Source organism: Mesocricetus auratus, unplaced genomic scaffold, assembly GCF_017639785.1.
Source record: "Mesocricetus auratus isolate SY011 unplaced genomic scaffold, BCM_Maur_2.0 Super-Scaffold_100676, whole genome shotgun sequence".
In the NCBI taxonomy this organism is placed as follows: domain Eukaryota; kingdom Metazoa; phylum Chordata; class Mammalia; order Rodentia; family Cricetidae; genus Mesocricetus; species Mesocricetus auratus.
The window spans coordinates 100,999,107-101,006,886 of record NW_024429266.1 but is presented as its reverse complement, the minus strand read 5'-3'; positions in this window follow the sequence as shown (position 1 = coordinate 101,006,886).

Below are 7,780 nucleotides of genomic sequence, written 5' to 3'. Positions count from 1 at the left end.
GTCCTTAATAGATTACCTAACATATGGTCTTCTTTTGGGGGGCATCTCAGGGCAAGCTAAGGCAGAACTTAGTACCAGGAGGTGGGATGTCATAATAAATACCTGGACATGTAAAGGAGGCTTTATAATTGAGTGGTAAATAGAGGGAAGGTGGAGTCAAAGGAACACACTAAAATAGCCCAGTTTTCCATTGACAGAGCTTGCTGAGACAACCTGTGGCCCAGGCTGACCTAGAGCCCACTGTGTAGTTCACGCTGGCCTTGAATTGCAGATCACCCTGCCTCAGCCTCCTGAGAGCTTGGATTAGTGGTGTGAACCACCACTCCCAGACCCACAAATAGAAGTTTTTAACATGTCAATTTCACTAGCATCTGTTAATCCTGTATGTATATCAGTGGTTTGGGTGGGCATTTTCAACCATGTATATTAAAATGTTTTGACACCCACCTGTTGCTGGTTTTCTTGTCCTGCTGCCCTTCAACAGCCCCAAATAAACACGCAGACACTATACTAATTATAAAACTATTGGCCGATGTCTAGGGCTTCTTATTGGTTAGCTCTGTCTTACTTATTAACCCACAACTACTAATCTATGTATTGCCACTAGGCTGTGGCTTACCTGTAATCCCGCATATTACTCCTTGGGCAGCACAGTGTTCTTGTGGTCTCTCTCTGCCTAGCTTTCCCAGAATTCTCCTGCCTCCTAGTCCTGCCTATCATCCTGCCTCCATTGGCCAAACAGCGTTTTATTCATCAACCAATAAGAGAAGCACACACATAGAAAGGCACCCCCCATCACACCCTCCCACATTACCCTCTTTATCACACTCCCACCCTTGCTGATCCCCTTTCTCTTCCCAACTAGTTTCTTCCCTCTCTGTTCTCATGTCTCTTAGTCACTGGTGTGATTGACTCAGTGAGTTTAATAAGGGCTGTATCTACTTGATCATGGGTAAAGGGTTATGTGTGTGAATGGTGCAGAGTGTGGAGAACACAGGCAGCCAAGATAAAACACTGCAAGCTAGGGTACCAGTGAAGTTATACACATGTGCGTCTTTGAATCCCATCAGCTCCCTTTCCCTGGCCATGGTTGTAAATGTCTGCCTCAGTTTCTTCTCCTGTTGGTATGAGTCCTCGATAGGGTTTCTATTGCTGTGAAGAGACACCATGGCCATGGCAGCTCTTACAAAGGAGAGCATTTAATTGGGCCTGCCTTACAGTTCAGAGGTTTAGTCCATTATCGGCATGGTGGATGGCATCTTGCAAGCCGACACGGTGCTGGAGAAGGAGCCGAGAGCTCCACATCTTGATCCGTGCACAGCAGAAGCAACTTCTGTCACACTGAGCATAGCTTGAGCAAGGGAGACCTCAAAGCCCACCCCCACAGTGACACACATCCTCCAGCAAAGCCACACCTCCTGATAGTGCCCCTCCCTACAGGGCTCGTTTCCTTTCAAAGCACCACAGTGTGACAGAATACTCAGACAAAAGCAACTTGAAGGAGAAAGAGTTCATTGTGGCCCACAGTTCAAGGACAGGGTCCATGGTGGCAGGGGAGAGGAGGCAGCAGGAGCCTGGAGCGGCTAGTCACATAGCCACAGTCAGCGGCCAGCGAAGGATGCATGCTGCCACTGTGCTCCCTTTCTCCATCGTGTGTGATGCAGGAGACCAGCCAAGGAACGTCACTAACCACAGGGGATGGGTTCTCCCGCTTCAATTAACACAACCACAGCCATCCTCCACAGGCATGTCCCAGGGACCAACCTTCCCAACTTCCTAGAACCCACCTAAGGCCTCTCCCCCAAGAATATCTCTGTGAGATCGGGTTGTGGGCAACCCTGTAGGGCATTTTTTAATTGGTGATTGATGGGGGAGGGCCCAGCCCATGGGGGGGACGCGCATCCCTGGGCTGCTGGTCCTGGGTTCAATAAGAAAGCGGCTGAGCAAGCCATGGGGAACAAGCCAGTAAGCAGCCCCCTCCATGGCCTCTGCATCATCAGCATCTGCCTCCAGGCTCCTGTCCTACTCGAGTTCCTGTCCTGACCTCCTTCAGCGATGGACTGCAGTGTGGAAGTGTGAGCCACAGAAGCCCGTTCCTCCCCAACCTGCACTTTGGTCATGGTGTCTCAGTGCAGCAACAGAAACCCCGACTGAGACACCTGGCATCCCAAAGCCCTAAGTTCAACCCTCAGGGAAAGGGAGGAGGGGGGAGGAGGAAGGAAGGGAAAGAGGAGGGGCCAGGAGGGGTCAGCTAAGAACAGGAGGAGGGGGAGGGGAAGAGACTAGGGAAGGAGAGCGGAAGTGAAGGGAAGAGAAGAGAGAAGTCGAAGGGAAAGATGAGGAAGGGGAAGAAGACGGGAGAAGGAAAAGGGCTGCTGGGTGTGGAGCGAATGCCTGTGACCCCTGCACCAAGGGAGCTGAAAGGTCAGGGACCCGAAGCAGTTTGGGCAGCCTGACTGGGGGGCGGAGGGGTAGAAAACACAGTCAAGGAAGGAAGAAGCCGAGTGGGCTTTGAATGGTTACTTCCACAGGATTCACAGGGGAGCAGATGAGAACAGTGCATGTCGTAGGGTTTCTATTGCTGTGGAGAGATGCCGTGACCATGGCAACCCTTTCTTGTTGTTGCTGTTTATCATCTTATTTTATTGAGCTATACATTTCTCCCCACTCCCCGTTTCACCCTCCCCCTGCCCCCCATGCTCCCAGTTTATTCAGATCTCCTCCCTTTTCCCCTTCCTAGGTCAATTGATGCGTGTCTCTCTTAGCATCCTTTTTGTTACAATCAAATTCATTACTTGACATTCTGACCTAAACAGTTAATCAAATAAAATAATTTTAATAAAAGAAAACAGAGCTCGGGCTGGAGAGATGGCTCAAAGGTTAAGAGCACTGACTACTCTTCAAGAGGTCTTGAGTTCAACTCCCAGCAACCACATGGTGGCTCACAACCATCTATAATGAGATCTGGCGCCCTCTTCTGGCCTGCAGGCATACATGCAGGAAGAACACTGTGTACATAATAAAAAATAAAAAATAAAAAGAAAGGAAGAAAACCGAGCTCAGCAGGCAAAGCGTTTGCTGTAAGGATGAACGTCTGAGTTCGGATGCCCAGCTCCCCAGCTGGGGTGTGAGCGTGCATGACTCCAGCTGTGTAGGAGCAGAGACAGGCAGCCCCTCCAGCTCCCTGGTTACCTAGGCTACTGGAAACTCTCAAGCCTGGGTTCAGTGAGAGACCACCGAGGGGAGGGGGATGGAGAACATGGCATGAACCCCTGCCTCCCACGTGCACACAACACCTGCGTATACATGCATACACAGGTGTACACACACGTGTACACACGCACACACACACTCAGACATGCACACACACAAAAGCGCATCAGCTGAAAAAAATCCACTCTGCGGCAAGCTAAACCACCTTTAAATTAATCGCACTCCTAATTTTCACAGCCATGTCCCACTGGCATAGACATTAGTCAGGCAGATGATCCTGGGGATGCTCTGGAGGATGATCCCAACTCACACACTATCAGTGTTGGGGGATACTTTTGGTGATCACACTGACAAGTGGGTGCTCCTGGTATCCAGTGAACCAGACATGCTGCTAAAAATTCTATAATGCGCCAGGCGTTGGTGGCGCATACCTTTAGTCCCAGCACTTGGGAGGCAGAAGCAGGCAGATCTCTGAGTTCAAGGCCAGCCTTGTCTACAAGAGCTAGTTTCAGGACAGCCTCCAAAGCAATACAGAGAAACCCTGTCTCAAAAAACAAAAACATAAAATCCTGCAATTCCCGAGATGACATCCCACAGCAAAGAATGTTCTGGCCCCCAAAAGCCAACAGTCTCAGATGAAATCAATAGAATGTCAACCCCAAGACTAGAAGTTTCTCTGCCTTGGGAAACTTACTGCTGCCACTTATTTTGCTAACACAGAGAAAGAGCTAGAACTATGTGGGGTTGAGACTAGAAGAAGGGGGAGGCTGGCGAGATTGCTCAGAGGTTAAGAGCACTGGCTGCTCTTCCAGAGGTCCTGAGTTCAATTCCCAGCAACCACATGGTGGCTCACAACCATCTGTAATGAGATCTGGTGCCCTCTTCTGGCCTGCAGGCACACATGCAGGCAGAACACTACATACATAATAAATACTAAGTCTTTTAAAAAGAAGAAAGGAAGAAACAAAAGAAAGAATTGTGTCCCGCAACCAAGAACACTCCACCCCACAGAGGGTGCCTGTTGATGACCCGACTTCAAATCCCCAGAAACCTTGTGAAGTGAGACAGGAGGCAGAGACAGGCAAACACCCAGAAGCTTTTGAGTAAGGTAGTCTGGCTTGTGAGGTGGTGAACAAAAGACTGTGAGGACTAATGACTAAGGCTGTCTGCTCACCTCCACACATACACCGCGGCATGCTGGGATGTGCTTGCCCCAACTCAGACACACACATAACCAGAGAGGGGGAGAGGGGAGGGAAGGTTAAAGAACAAAATACGACTCTAACTACCGTCCTGGGGACATAGCTCAGTGGTAGAGTACTTGCCTAGCATGTAGGAGGCCTTTTATTCCATCTTCAGCAACTCCCCCACCCCACATGCAACCTCACTACCTCACTGCCTCAGAGGACCCAGTGTAAACACAAGCTCATATTTTTATTCCCAAGATATAGAAACCCGGGGCTGGCAAGATGGTTTCTGGGAACAGGGGGTAAAGGCACTTGTCACTATGCCCAATGACCTGAGTTTTCACCAAGTCCAACAGGGTGGAAAGAGAGAATGGAGTCTCCCGAGATGTCCTCTGTCACACCCATGGTGCAGGCACATGGAAGGATAGATAGATAGATAGATAGATAGATAGATAGATAGATAGATAGGTGATAGATACGTAAATGCATAGATGAAAGATAAAAGATAGATATAGATAGATAGATAGAAGATAGATAGATAGATGATATCCTTTAAAAGAAAGGGGTGGTAAGGTGGCTTAGTGAGATTAAAGGCGTATGCAACCATCACAGGTTACAGTAGATAAATTTTATACACACGCCCCCAGAAAATGCTTATAAAAACAGTCAACCCCTAAGCTGACTCCAGTCAGTGATACATGTAAGTAAAATCTAGAGCTGAATTTAAAATATAGACACCGAGGCTGGGAGTGGGACTTGAGAAAACCCAATCACATGATAGAAGAGAAGTGACAAGTTGTCCTCTACATGCCTGCGGTACCCTATCCCCCAGACACACAAAATGAATAAATGTCAGAAACTCACCAAAGCTGCATATGTAAACATACTCATTTGTTTATTATGTACATGTATATGTTGTCAGATATTATTTGGGTGCTGGATGTCGGGCCTCCCAAAAGAATATAAAGAATAAAGAGTAAAGAGTAAAAAACCAGCCGGGTGGTAGTGGAGCCTGCCTTTAATCCCAGGACTCAGGAGACAGGGAGGCAGATCTCTGTGAGTTGAAGAGATCCCTGGTCTACAGAGCTAATTCCAAGACAGCTAGGGCTACACAGAGAAACCCTGTCTTTAAAATAAAAAAAAAAAACCTACAACATGTAGGATTACAAGATTCATGCAGGACCAACATCAGACACTCAGATGACAATGATCACAGTCTTTTTGACAACTCTGGAATGAGTGCTCAGTGGGCTCCCAGAACTGACACCCAGCCTGCAGGACCTAACAGAGCAGTTGGATTTGATTACTCCTGCATACTCCCCTCCTGAGTCTTCAAAGTCTTCTGGGTCTGTCAGCACCCACTTCCCAGCGCTGAGGGTAGAATTCACTGGGCGATCACTTACCTGGTTTACGTGACCCTGAGTTCCATCCGTTCAGAAGAAAAGCATTTAAAAACAAAACCCTGCAAGGAAGGCAGTCCCAGCTCTTCACATCTGCAGCCTAGCACTTGGGAGGCTGTTTCGGTTGGCTTCCCATTGCTGTGATACACAAGATGACCAAAGGCGACGTGGGGTGGAAAAGACCTATTTCTCCTCACACCTCACAGCCCGTCATGAGGGGAACTCAGCAGGAACCTGGAGGCAGGAACTGAAGCAAAGACCTCAGAGGAACTCTGCTGACTGGCTTGCTCCTCCTGGCTCCTTCAGCCCGCCTCCCTACACATCCTGCATCGGATGGCACTGCCCACATCAACCACTAATCAAGGAAATGCCCCCACAAACACACTGCAAGCCAGCATAATGGAGGAATTTCTCAGTTGAAATTCCCTCCTCCGAGACAGGTCTAAGTTTGTGTCAAGTTGACAAAAAAAAAACAGCAAGCGCAGGCTAATCCGAAAGAGCAAGCGTTCAAGGCCATTTTGGCTACATAGTAAGTTCCATGCCTTCTTGAAATGGTGTAAGACCCTCGAAAAACAAAACCCACATGGGAAAAAATGTGCCCACTGATCCAAACTGGACACCGATTTCCCCAGTAACCCAGGACACAGTGCATGCCAGACAAGTAAGTACTCTACCACCGAGCCACACCTCAACTTCTCCGATTTTTCTTTATCTTCCCATGACCTTAAAAGATACCATTAGTAGGGCATGATGGATTATACCTGTAATCCCAGCAGCACCAGGGAGGGTAAGGCAGAAGAAACGAGTTAAGAGTCTAGCCTGGTCTATGTAAGTGAGTCCCTGCATCAAACAAAGAAAACCAGTTAAGAAACGTCTCTGTGGCTGGTAGGATGGCTCAGTGGGTACAGGCCCTTGCCACCAAGTCTGAGGACCTGAGTTCATCTCCAGAACTTAAATGGTGGAAGCAAAGAGCTGACTCCCAAAATGTATCCTCTGACTAGCATGTGTGCCCCATGTTCATACACGTAAATGAAAGAATGAATAAGTATTAATAAAACATGTATTTTTACATTTTTCTCCTCAGGCAACAGAGGTGGCTCAGCAGGCAAAAGTGCTCGCCTAGAAGATCTGACCTCTTTGCTCCCCAGACCCCAGTGGAAGGAGAAAACCAACTCCCAAAAGTTGTCCTCTGGCCTCCACACGCTCTGCATGCCATACTCCTCCCCACACTCATACCCACATACATCACACACACACACACACACAGTAACAACAAATGTTTAAACCACACATGCTGGCCCATATTGTTTAATCCCAACACTTAGGAGGCAGAGGCAGGAGGATCTCTTTGAGTTCAAAGCCAGCCTAGTCTGCAGAGTGAGTTCCAGGACAGCCAGGGCTACACAGAGAGACCCTGTATCAAAAACAACATTAATAATAATCATTTTTAAAGGAAAAAAGTTCTCAATCAAGGAACTCTATTGGTTCATCTTAAGGTAAATATCCATCCAAGATTCAATAACTGGAATCACCTGATATGATGGTTAACTTTGTCGACAGAATCCACAGTCACCTGGAAAGACTTGTCTACATCAGGTTGACCTGAGAGCATGTCTGTTGGGGATTGTCTTAATTAAGTCAATTGATGTGAAAAGACCCAGCCTACTTTGGGTGGCACCACTCCCTAGGCAGGGGTTTCTGAACTGTCTAAGAGTGTGGAAACCCAGCTGGACACAAACAAGTAAGTACTCACGCATTCATCTTTCTCTCTGCTCCTGACTGTTGATGTGATGACTAACTGTTTTAGGTTCTTTCCTTGACTTCCTCACAATGATGGACAATAACCTGGAATTGTAAGCTAGAATAAACTCCTCTCTCCCCTAAATTGCTTGTTTAAAGTAACAGAAATGAAGCTAGGGCACCTGGCCAAAAAGAAACCAAAGGTGGGGATGGGAAAACCACAAGGCTTTGCCCCAAGGT